The sequence below is a fragment of the Ambystoma mexicanum genome, chromosome 2q (assembly GCF_040938575.1).
Source record: "Ambystoma mexicanum isolate Mex_15411 chromosome 2q, UKY_AmexF1_1, whole genome shotgun sequence".
Taxonomy (NCBI): domain Eukaryota; kingdom Metazoa; phylum Chordata; class Amphibia; order Caudata; family Ambystomatidae; genus Ambystoma; species Ambystoma mexicanum.
Window position 1 is genome coordinate 738,872,840 of NC_090924.1, and position 13,062 is coordinate 738,885,901.

Here is a 13,062-nt window from a genome sequence, read left to right on the forward strand (position 1 = left end):
TGCACTGCAAAAATACAGTTTGCACTGCTCTGTGAATCAGGGTGTTTGTTGTCAGTGCAAAGTGCACCACGCTCAAAGTTCCATAAATCGGGCCCTTAGTACCTTAGCTGAAGGTTTTTTCTGCGGTTTAGGGAGGATCTCCTGGGGAGATCTACATAGTGCTCCTCTCCAGCCTGCTATAGGAACTCTTAAAAAAGGACACCATCATTTCAGAGACAGGCAGATTGGCTTCTAATTTTTATACCAATCCCCAGTCATTATACTGATTGGACCGTCTACAGCTGTAGCATGCCGAAACCCAGAGACAGCATTTAGATAGGACTTTCTTCACAAAAGGGGCTTGCACATGATGATCAGAGATGTTGCTTATGACTTTGTGTGTCCGGTCAGGGTAAATCCAGGAGAAGATGCCTTGTCAGTGATCCTGGAGCCGTCTGAAGCTCATTTTGCCCAGGTAGGGAACAGAGAGCATCTTTCAAGAATCCAGAATCGTTTAGCTGGATATAGGAAGCTTGCTTTTGTATCCCATCTAAGCCTCGCTAGGGTCCAATCTGGGTTATTCATATGCCTAATCCAAGATAGTTAGAAGGGAGAGGAGTTTTGATTCCTAAAATGGCTAACCAGTAACACAATGCTCACAACTTTCAAGACCCTGCCATACATTTAAAGGGACCTTCTCACTACAAGGGTTCATCAGAGGAACCAGGTACACCTCCACATTTCTGTCCACGGCATAAAATACCTTCTTTATTCACTCAAATCCATCCTGTCCATTAAGAGGAAAATTGACCGCCAGTTTGCTTAGCTCAAGGTGGTGTGTGTGCAAAACACCTACTACAGACCGGTTTAACAAGGGTTTGCTCACAAACAACGCTGCTGAGGACAAACACATAAAATATAAAAACAGAGTAGAAAACCAACTCTTGAGTATAAAAGCCACTACACGGGGGGCGTGGCCGGGAGCCGACTGAACAGCATGGCTCCATGATTGCTCCTGGACAACCCATGCCGTCGAAGGAGATTCTGGCAATATGGAAGCTGCATTGAGCTCTTAAAACAGTTCTGTGGAAGCATGAATATCAGCTGCCTTCGATACGCCGGTTCGGGAGCCCTGTAAACCGCCTCCTGTAACAATATCCACCCCCAAAGCCCGCGCTTGGCAGGCGGGATGAGAATTAAGATGGCAATCGGCCGGCCCGGGCAGTTCCAACTGCGGAGGGGGAGGCACTGCGCACTCCCGTGCGGCCCGTGCCTGCATTAAATAGCCCGATTGAGGTGCCGGGCTGCGGGCTGTGTGGGGCTCCTGAGCCCGCTGCTGACGGAGGAGAACCATCGGCGTGGACCCGACCGTGCTGCCATCAGCTGCCCGACGCCGGGGGGCTTCCCACAGCCGTGCCTGTGGGTGGTTGGCGGGCAGGGATTGCTCCTGCGTGTAGGCACCCCCGGGCAGGGTGGCCCTCTCCGGTATCGCCACCTCCAGCCGGAGTGCGCTGCTGGCGGACACAGCGCCCCGAAGCCCCAGATTCACAGCATGGGACAGTGGAGGGGGCGGGCCCCCAAGAAGCTCCTTCTTCCTCCCTGGGTGGCGATGGTGGGCCTGGTGGCCCTGGGAGCTTGACACATCGTTCAGGAACTCCCGGGGACCTGGCCTGAGCTACCCATCCACTGCAGGCGCTTAAGGAGCACCCAGGAACACTGAAGCACTGCATAATTTCCTCCGGCTCCAGCCTCACGTTACTACGGTGAGCCAAGGGGGGAACAGCGGGCCTAAGAGCAGTGGGCCCGGAGGCGCTAACAACATACGCAGCCCCTGAGCAAAGGACTATAGATGCAACGGCCTATACCCGGCTAGCCCAACAAGAGAACTGGTGCATCACCATACCACAGGGCCGCAGTCGGGGACCTCATAAACACAGATCATCCAGGCAGCGCTATCCTGCAGATCCAAGAAGCGGCACACAGTGCATGCAACCCCCACTAGAGGCAGACAGCTGCGCCTGGTCCAGAGCCGCAGGGGCCAAGCTCAGCGTGCACAGTGACCAGCGCCAGCACACCTTCCGACAGTCGGACAGATCCGACGCACACTGAAGTCCTTACTTCCTATTTTGAGCCGGCCGTGGCGGTGCCGGGAGGGTGAGTGCGAGTGCCCCACCACGCTGGGCACGACCCAAGCAATCACCCCGCCCAGGTGCCCCGACTTCTGAGTACAAGGCGAAAGGCTCACCAAAGCCGCTCTCATCCTCCTACCGGCATCAATATGGCAAAAAACAGCAAAGTGGCAAAGCAAGCAGACATTGCAGCAATGATGCTTACCCCTAATCAGAGCAAAGCAGGAAAGCCCGACCAGGCACTGAGTGCGGCGCCCGGTAGCACCCGGACAGCAGAGGAGCCACAGGCTGAACAATTCGCCACAAAATCAGACCTGAAAGATCTTCTGCTGGCGCTTACCAAAGAGATCCAGGAGGGCACAGACGAGGTAACCAAGAAAATAGCCTCACTCGACAGGAGAGTAGAGGAAGTGGAAAAACGCACTGAGGAGGTTGAAAATAGCCTATGTGACAGCACTTTTGAACTGGAGCGCGGTCTGAACAGAATAGCAGCCCTGGAGGCCAGATGCGAGGCACTCGAAACTAAGCAGGAAGACGCAGAGAATAAGTCCCGCCGGAATAATATCCGCCTCTGCGAGATCCCTACCCCAATAACCGACGCCAAGCTTGAGGGCTTCACTTAAGACCTGTTCAGATTCATAACAACACTGCCGGACAGCACCCCCCTGGGAATCTACAGAGTTCACTGCACTGCACCGAGACAAGCGTCAACCTCTCCATCGGATGTCCTCACCCAAATCCATTTCTTCACAGTCAAGGAGGAGATAATGAGGGAGGCGAGATCCTCGAAGCAAATCACTTTCAGAGGAGCAACCATCACGCTTTATCAGGACTTAGCAAGTATAACTCTTCAAAAAAGCAGAGCCCTCCGAAATCTAACGGAATGGCTACAGGAACGGAAAGTACAATACCGCTGGAGCTACCCAACAGCCCTAAACTTCATATGGGAAGGAACCCGCAGGCACATCCGCTGCCCAAAAGAGGCGGACTGCTTCCTGGGGAAGGGGCCCACCGACGAGGGCTCCGAGCCAAAGGCACGTCCCCAGTCACGGCCCGGGTCGCCATCATCCAGCCCTTGGTCACAAGCCAGCAGACGTTGCATGCCCTGGGGACCTCAGAGACGGCACAACCCGAGCTAACTCGACAGGCCGCTCCTATCTACCTGGGGTTACTACGCAAGGTCAGTGCCACACCCATCCACACACCCTAGGGACACATAAGCGAGCCCCGAAAGGAGCCCTACTCCTACCATGGGGCGGGAGGGAGGTCTGATACCCAGGGGGGCAACGTACATGTGCAGCTGGGGGCGTAAGCCACACTAACTCCAATTGAACTTGCCCCGAGCACAGATTAGTAAGTAGCCCCCGCTCGCCATGGCGTGAGCCCACAGCTAACTTCCTTCGCTTGCAATCCGCATTTAACTGATGGCGGGTTTGACTAGCAACCCCACGGATGAGCTTTATGGTCTCATCCCAACTGTTTTCTGGAGTGGGGGAGGGGAAGTTAAGGTGCCTGGGAACAATTCAAATCCCAGACACCACGGTTAACAGTTAAAGTTTTAGACACAGACATTGGCAATCGCGGCATAATAACATACACGTATGGGAACCGTTTCAAAGTTCCCCCATCAGCGCAGGGCGCTGACCATTCCGAATCAGGGAACCCCCTATAACCAACGGGCCCGGACAACGCTGGAGATGTATGCATCTTGACCTGGAACGTCCAAGGTCTTAATTCCCCTAAGAAGCGTAAATCAGTGGAGAATAGATTAGCAGCACTAAACGGGGACATAGTAATACTCCAAGAAACTCACCTCCTAGCAAACGATGAGCACCGAATCAAATTTAAATGCTTCAAGCAAGGCTTTTTTACCTCCGGAGGCGAGAAGAAAAGAGGAGTGGTGATCTTGTTAAGCGATAAATTCCCTCTAAGCAATCCCTCAGTCAAAAAAGATCTGACAGGCAGATATCTCCTCTTGCAAGGGCAAATCGCTGAACAACCAATTACAATCGCAGGAATTTATGCCCCCAACACAAACCAGGACAAGTTCCTATTGGAGCTACTCCCCACACTCCTAGCTTTCACCACGGGGTACCTCATTATCGAGGGGACTTTAACGCAGTCCCGGACCCCACAAGGGATAAATCGATGCCTCCATCTAACTCAGACTTTGCAGAGGGGTGAGCTGGCCCTTGCTAGGTTACTAAGAGAGTCAGGCATGGTTGATATTTGGAGGGTGGCGAACCCTGAGTGCCGCAACTATACCTACTATTGAAACGCACATGGGGGACACTCCCGAATCAACTTCCTACTAGCCATGAGCTCACTCTTCCCCTGCTTTAGCAAGATCGAAATCCACACGCGCATAGTATCTGATCACGCACCAGCCTCGGCGGACCTCTCAATCCAGGGGGGCCCTAACCCACCTCCTAGATACTGGAAGCTCAATTATTCTCTTCTGCTGGACCAGGTGATCGGGGGGAGGTGGAAGATGCCCTGGTTAATTACTTCAATGAGAACAAGAGCCCCGATGTCACAATAGGGCTTTTATGGGAGGCCATGAAACCAGTAATAAGGGGAGTGCTCATCAGCTCAGCCGCCGAGCAATTTAGAATCTCCAAGCTACAGACGCTAGCCCTAGAATCCAAGGTCTCCATACTAGAAAAGAAACTAAAAGCCCAATACTCCAGAAAAGCAGACAGGGAATTGAAAAAGGCTAGAAGGGCCCTAGAGATGCACTGGGCAGACCGCACCGCAAATGCCTGTCATGATCACTGCTTCCAAGGAGTCAGGACCAGCCCAACGTCCTTGGAAGCAGGCCCCTAACCCTGATCCTAGGCACCAGCCGGTCCCCACAGGGACCTTTTGGACCTTGTCCTGGCGCCGGTGGCACCAGGCTCATCAGAAGCATAGGTCCCGGCACTGGAAGCGCCGGGCTCATCCTTGGTGTGAAGGTGCTTGGGTGGACTTACCTGCGGCAGACCATGCTGCTTACTTACCAGACTCTTAGAAGTCCTCGGTGAACTGGGACTCCTTTCTTACCTGGGTGGGGCAGCTCCACTCCCTGGATACAGCACTGGAACTCTTCTGGAAGCAGGAACTCTTTTCTTACCTAGGCGGGGCCGTGGAAGGAGACGCCTCATCACTCCTAGGCTATTTAAACCACACCCGATTGATGAAACGTGCTTCGCGTTATTCTGCATCTGCAGCAGAACGCTCACCGAGTCTGTTCCAGCTTTTCTTCTTTGGATCCTGAACCTGCAAGAATTATACTTACCATTCCTGTACCCGATCAACATCAGCACCTGCAAAAGACCAGAAACCACAGGTTAGCAGAACGAACTTTAACACGCAGTGCTTACTTACCTGATCCATCGGCAGCGGCCGTGTCTCACGCTGCACCGTCGCCGGCAAAGATAAACAGCATTATCATACTTACTGGCACGCTGTGCATTCCGGCTTCTTCACGCTGCATCTTCACCTGCAAAGATTAACCGCATTATCATACTTACTGGCACGCTGTGCATTCCGGCTTCTTCACGCTGCATCTTCACCTGCAAAGATAAACAGCATTATTCTGCTTACCGGCACGCTGTGCATTCCGGATTCTTCACGCTGCATCTTCATAGACAACAGCAGTGTTACACTTACCGGCACGCGGCGAATTCCGGATTTCTTCATTCTGCATCGTCGCCTGCAAAGACAAAGAAAGAGACAGTAAGAGCGCTTGCCATACTTACGCAATTCCAGGCGCTTCACCGCCACGCATAGAAAGACTATAAAGACTAAAGGTGTCCAGAAAGTTACCGGTCGTGCAGACAACGACAGTACCCATCCTCTGAAGTCAAGAGGCCAACGTTTCACCAGTGAAGGAACTGGCAACGGCACCCTGCACTAGACGCAGATGGAGAGCCCAGCATTCACCTATCTAAGGTGAGCACGTTGACCTGGGAGGGGGGCTCAACAGTCAGGCTGGGAGGAGAGAGATAGGGACATTCACAACCCAGACCTTTAACCCCCATATTATTTCACCTGCAGAAACCTCACCCTACGAGTCCGGCACACAGTGCGGAGAGGTTTGACCCCAGAAGCCAACCGAATCCTGCACATCACGTTTCGTGTTACAGACACCTTCCTGCCAAGACCCGCGCCTCCGTGGGAATCAGGTGAGCGTTACAATGCCCTGGCGTATACCAAGCAATTTTACTATCATACAAACAATAAGGCAAACCACATATTAGCATGCAAGCTACAGAAGACACATAGTAGGAATAACATCACTCGCCTCAGAGGGCCGGATGGGAAACCCAAGTAGACCACCCCAGACATAACAGAGATCTTAGTGAGCCATCACAGGACTATTATGCAAGGGCCGCCCTCCTCTTCAGAAGAATCGGCTCGGCAGAGCCGCTACCTACTACCATTTTGCGCCCAAGCGGTCACCATCCCCCTCAACTCATTGGAAGCCCCAATCTCCTCAGAGGAGATCCTAGAAGCCATAAAATTACTGAAGAACACGGCCCCAGGACCAGATGGGGTGACGACTAAGTTTTATAAAACGTTTGCACGTGTCCTGATCCCCCAACTAACATTACTATTAAACTCCTTTCTAACCACCGAGACAGTAACAAAATCTATGGCCAAATCAACTACTGTCCTACTCCAGAAGCCAAGGAAAGACCCCGAGAAGGCAGCCTCATATAGGCCAATAATGCTAATGAACCCTGAGGGAAAAATCTACTCCAAGGACTTAGCAGCTAGACTGACTGGGAAGGGTCCTCCCTGAGGTAATATACAAAGATCAAACTGGGTTCATCCTGGGCAGAGGCACACATGACAACTTTAGAAGAACATTAAACATTATTGAATCCGCCAACAGAACGGGGACTGCGCTACTAATCATCTCCCTGGACGCGCATAAAGCGTTTGATCTAGTAAAATGGGATTACATTCGTAGTACCCTGACAAGTATGGGACTGGGCCACAACTTTATAAAATGGACCATGGCAAATTACACAACCCCAAATACACAGCTTTGTATCAACGGCACCAAATCTGAGGCTATCTCTATATCCAGAAGCACCCGCCAGGGCTGCCCGCTGTCCCCCCTTGTTTTCGCCTTGTCTATGGAGCCATTCGCCAAGAGGATCCGACGGAACCCGAGCATCAGGGGGATCACGGTGGGCGGGATAGAGCATAAAGTGGCATTCTACACGGACGTTGTCCTTCTAACTCTCACCAGCCCGGAAACATCGCTGCAACCCCTGCTGGAAGAACTCGAGGCATTTGGGGCAGCCTCTGGGTTAAGAGTGAACTATGATAAATCCTCAGCCTTACCGATTAACTTATTAAAACGGCAGAGAGACGTCCTCAGCCCTGAACTCCCCATCCCATGGACCAAGGTCAAGATGGAATACCTGGGGGTCCAGATCCCTAGAACTAGCGTCCTGATCTATAATCCCAATTTCCCAAAACTGTTCAAAGAGCTTCGGGCAGACCTAAAGTGGCGGAATGAGCAGGCGATCTCCTGGCTGGGCCGAGTAGCAGCAGTAAAAATGAACTTGCTACCTAGACTGCTTTATCACTGCCTAGCACTCCCAACCCACATCCCAGAGGGGGGCCTCACCTCCTTGCAGCGGGAAATTATGAAGTTTATCTGGGGGTGGGGGGAAGACCCCGCATTGCAAAGAAAATCATGACCCGGAGTCGCCACTTGGGTGGACTGGGTGTCCCAGACATCTCTAGATACAAGCGGGCGGCACAACTGTCACATGCCTCTGCCTGGACCCATGCTGAGGACCGCCCATGCTGTCTACAACTAGAGGAAGCGTGGTGCAAGCCCCCCCTGACTGACTTTCCACATATTCAGGCCCGGAAAGCCCCCCCACACCTTGAATCCACTAGCAGCAACAAGCAACACGGTGGATAGCTGGAAAGCCGCCGCTAGGAAATGGGGAATTATGAGCTCATTGGGCCCATTGACCCCGATTTGGGATAACCCAGGATTTACCCCCGGTCTCTGCAGCCGCAGCTTCGCCAAGTGGGAGGAGGGTGGCCTCCACAGGATCTCTGACTTTCTGGTGGGGGGCCCCTAGAACTCACATTAACATCCTCGCCCCCAAGGGGCAAGATTACCACCCTCTATAAACTCCTGGAAAGGGCTAACCCAGAAGCAAAGGAAAGATACATGTTGAACTGGGAAAGAGACCTGGGGGGGGGGAGAGACTTGGGGCGCCCTTTAGACCCAGAGGCATCGAGCAGAATATGGACGAGGCTTCACAAAAGCACCCAGTGTATCGCCAGTAGGGAAGGAGGATATAAGGTTTGCTACAGGGATTATGTTACACTATCTCAGCTGTAAAAGTCTGGCGCCATCCCCTCACCTAACAGTTGGAGAGGCTGCCCCCAAGAGGTTTCGCCATTCCATCTACTCTGGGAGTGCCCGAAAGCATCACACTACTGGTGAGGAATGCTGAACTACATCCGGGCAATCACAGGCCTCTCCATTCCCTGGGACCCCGGAATCATCCTGCTGGGAGACACGGGGGACGGGGACATGCCACTGTCGGGGAACATGGCTCACCTGAGCACACATCTGCTAACAGCAGCCAAAATAGCTCTCGCCAGACTTTGGAAGCACCCCGAAGGACCCTCTATCCCGCTACGGTGGGCTAAGTGCTACGACGTCGTCACAGCGGAAAAGATTACAGCACTTCGCATGGGCAACCTAAATCCCTTCCGAAACATCTGGGCACCATTCTTGTCCTATGCAGAACGTTACCCGGGACTCACTCACAAACCCCCAATCACCCGCTGGATGGATTGACCCCCAGGAGGAAGTACTACCACCAGGCGGGGAGCTCCATCTTCGCCCCCCCCCATCCCCTTGCTGCGGCGCCAGACAACACATAAACCGAACTGCGTGATGCATCCTGGTCTGCTAAGTCTGGCGTCGTCTGCTACATCATTAATAAATGTAATAAATTCCTTTGGGGGGGGTAAAGTATGCATAGATAAGGGACTGCTACTGCTACCACGCAAGTACTGCATCTCCGATGGGTGGGAGAGACCCACTCCCCCAACTCCCGAACAATCTGAGCACCATGCCATGTAGATAATGAATTGTGTCGTACCATGATTCGCCAATGTTGCTGTTTGATGTCTACCATGTTTAAAACCTCAATAAAATATCTTTGTTGAAAAAAAAAAAGCCACTAGACATTGTTTTCACAAACAATAGGGGACTGGGAGTTGTGCAAGGGGTGTATCCTTTTCTGAAGAAGATGCGCCCACAGTGAGTCAAAAGCCATTCAGCAGCATCAAGATGTTTTCCATATTATTATTATTATTTTCACTTTTAATGCGCCGAAAGCCCCATATTGTCAAATGGGATGCAGTAACAGTTAAGCAATGGGATCTGAGAGACCCTAGGGCCGAGGACTGCTGCCCGCTCTGTACTTTTGATCCCAGAAGCTGTATGTGGGGGGGGGCAGGGCCTCCAAACCAGCTCTAGTCGTGTATGTTATGGTCCAAAAAAGGGGCCAGCATTCCACCGCTGTGTGCCTAGAACATCATTTACAATCAGAAAGAGGAAATGATGTATTCCACGAAGGAGGAATGATTTTAAACCTTAAAATATTACGAAAGATGGTGTTTAAGATGGATGCCCATTCTAGGGGGTCGGCCTTAAAGATCATATTCGAGAGGACATCTGGACAAGCGGCCCTGGAAGTGCTTGCTTTCATGATGTAATCGTGAATCGAGGAAATTGAAAGTCAACTTCCCATGAAGATAGAGAATTTGGTTCATGTTTATATTTGGTGAATTCTGGATCTGCATATAAAGACAAGAAGTGGGAGAACCAGGATGAGTCTGAAACCCCATTGATCTGCGAGGCAACCTGTGAATTAGATGTCTGAGCATGAAGTAATTGCCACATGGATCTTGAATTTTTATTCGCCATTGCTCTGGACATCGCTTCACTATCATGTTGGTAGAGAAGGACCTTTCTGCTTCTGAGCCAGTTCTTGTATCTGCATTTGACAGTGTTAAGGTCATGCCTACATGTTGCAGAATTTAACCGCAAAATAGATTTTAATGTTCTCCGATAATCAGCTCTGACCACTTGAATTTCCGGATCAAAGGAGTGTTTTTGTTTACCACTCAACCGCCCAGAGGTTGTTAAAGTGCTGACAAAAGGGCGTAAAAGATCAGAATAGTGCGCTGTATAACTCAGTTGTGCATTATATCCAATAATGTTCTTAAAAGAAGATAGGGTGGATGCATTCCAGCACACTCGTGATCTACCTGGATTGGTGAACAATTCAGGAGTGAAATGGAGACCTTTCTCTTGCAAGGGGGTCCAATGAATATCCATGGATAACAATCTATGGTCGCTGTGGGGTTGGTCAAGTTATCAACAAATTGGAACAGCCCAGCGTCCACATAGATATAATCAATGGTGCTCGAGCTAGAACCTCTGTGCCAGGTTGCTTGAGGTGGGAGGTTGCTTGGAACTGTACCATATATCATATGGAAGTTGCGCTGACTCATTAAAGAGGACCACATAGATGTTGCACGAGTTGAGCGGGCCTGGTTCCAGCAGTCTAGATTAATATCACCTACGACAATTGTATGTGATATACATGGGGTTGTCAACACCATATCGAGAGTAGAGGCTAAACCTTTATAGAAGGATTCATCAGTTTGTCCCAGAGGGTTGCAGTAGATGTTAACCAGTGCGATAGTAAAGGAATGATGAGTGATCTTAACTAGTTGGATGTGAGCCAGCACTGAAGACCAGGGTGAGATGGTGAGACCCATCTTCGAGTTGACTGCAACAAGGAGACCAGAAGAAGGCCTACCCTTGCTCGGAATGGCCGGGAGCAAAGTAAGGTCAAAGCCATCCCATACAGGTCGAGTGAGAAGCCAGGTTTCTTGTAAGGCTATAATGTGATAAGCATGGGATAATGTAAACATGTAAGTGTTTAAATGAGCATTGCCTCGAATATTCCAACTGGCAAGTTTCAGAGGCAAAGAACTTGTAGCAGTTAATGGTTAAGCCGGCCGGTAAGAGGAGGTTGGCGAGCATCTGGTGTTCTTATTGGTTAAGCCCTGGTAGATGTTAGAGTTGGACTTGTGCAATGTCATCAAGTTCGACAGGAACTCAGGATCTAGTGCCAGGAGGAAGCCCAGGTCGAAGAGTTGAATTTTGCAACACCATATTGAATTCCAGACTACACCAGAAGGGATCCAAAGTCTGACCACGGATGAGCAGGTTTCCGATACAAATTCGATCTGGTCTATGTCATGAGTGGAGATATCATGCAAGTCCTCAATATCACCAAAGATGTTCAAAACACTAGATCGATTTAAGTCATAGGTTGGAAAGTTCCCATCTCAGCATTTGAGGATGAAGGAATGGGAACGAGATGACATTGAAGGTTTGAAAAAGGGTTTAGAGGTAGAGTTTGCTGCGGGCCACTTTGATGAGGACACCAAGGGAGTCACTCTGAAGCGTGATCGCAGGGCATTTTCTTTGTCTTGCATTGTGGACACAGGAGTAGAAGCCATAGGGGTCGTTGAAACTGTGTCACCCTAAAGGGCCTGCGAGGAGCCCAAGCGTGAAGCCAGGTAAGCATCAACACTGGCTTTGAGGTCAGAGAGTGCAAAGGCAGAGCGAGTACTTTCTTGGGGTATGGGTAAAGCGAGGGTAGTTTGGAAGGAAACACTTTTTTTTTTGGATGGTGCAGTCTGAGCAACATTTTCTTAACTTGCATTGAAGTGACAGGGGCAAAGGCCTTGGAAGTCACCGCAGCTGAGTCACTACATGAAGCCTGCGAATTGCTCAGACATGAAGCCAGGTAAGCATCAACACTGGCTTTCAGATCCAAAAGTGCATGGGTAGAAGAAGTACTTGCTTGGGGACCAGGTAAGGTAGGAGGGATTGGAGCGGGGACGTTTTCTGTAAGGGATGGTGCGGTCTGCGCAACAAAGTGTTGGGTGGACTCGTTTTGTTCAAGCGATTGGACCAATTGGCTTAGAGGAGATAGGGATGCCGGAAGGCTAACAGGATGAAGGGGTTGGACTCGAGTAGAGGGGCCTGAGGACACATTGTCCGAGACAGTGATAGAGACTTGAGATAGAGTTGGCATTGGAGGTGAAACATAGGGCAAAGTAGACATAGGAGGTTGTCCCAATGCTTTGAAAAAAGCTGTGAGTGTGTTTGGTGTGTTTCCGGCTCACCAGATTTTTGTTTTTTTTTACTGCGGGCCGAGATCTTTTGCTTGGCATTTTGACAATGGGAATAGATTTTAGCGGCGAGTTGCCCGCATTTGGGAGAAGTGTATGTGTTGAAATAGTGGGAAGAGGCAGATTCTGCACATGGGAGGGAACTTCTGAGGTTGGAGCAAGCAAGGGAATAAGAGAAAACTCAGTAGAGGAGGAAAAACCAGGCACCGAGTCAGCAGAAAAAGCTTGAGGTAAGGAAACAGTCCGGGAAACAGAAGAGGGCTCAGGAACGGGTGGAGGGGAAGAGACAGACAGAGGAGAATGAGCAATAGGACGAATGACACCTGGGATGGACCGAATATGGACCGCATATGGACCGAATATGTCTAGTCAAGGGAACGGTGAAACAATTAAGGGATGAGGAGTTGAGAGCTGGTTCAGAAGCAACAACAACTTCCCTGCATTTGAAGGGCTGATTTTGAGTGTGATTGGGGAGAGAGCTGGCACACGTGTGAGCGATCGAAGTGGGGCCAATTACATGTAGCCATTTAGCAAGTTCCTCAAAGAGAGCCGACTGATTGGAAAGTTTATTATCAATGGAGTCGTAGAGTTTGCTCATGGTGGAAATCGCCACATTGATGGAAATGAGAGCCGACTGAATCAACGCAAGTTGTTGGGACATGTTAACAGTCGGCAGCAGTTGAGGAACTCGGGGCGTTGGCAG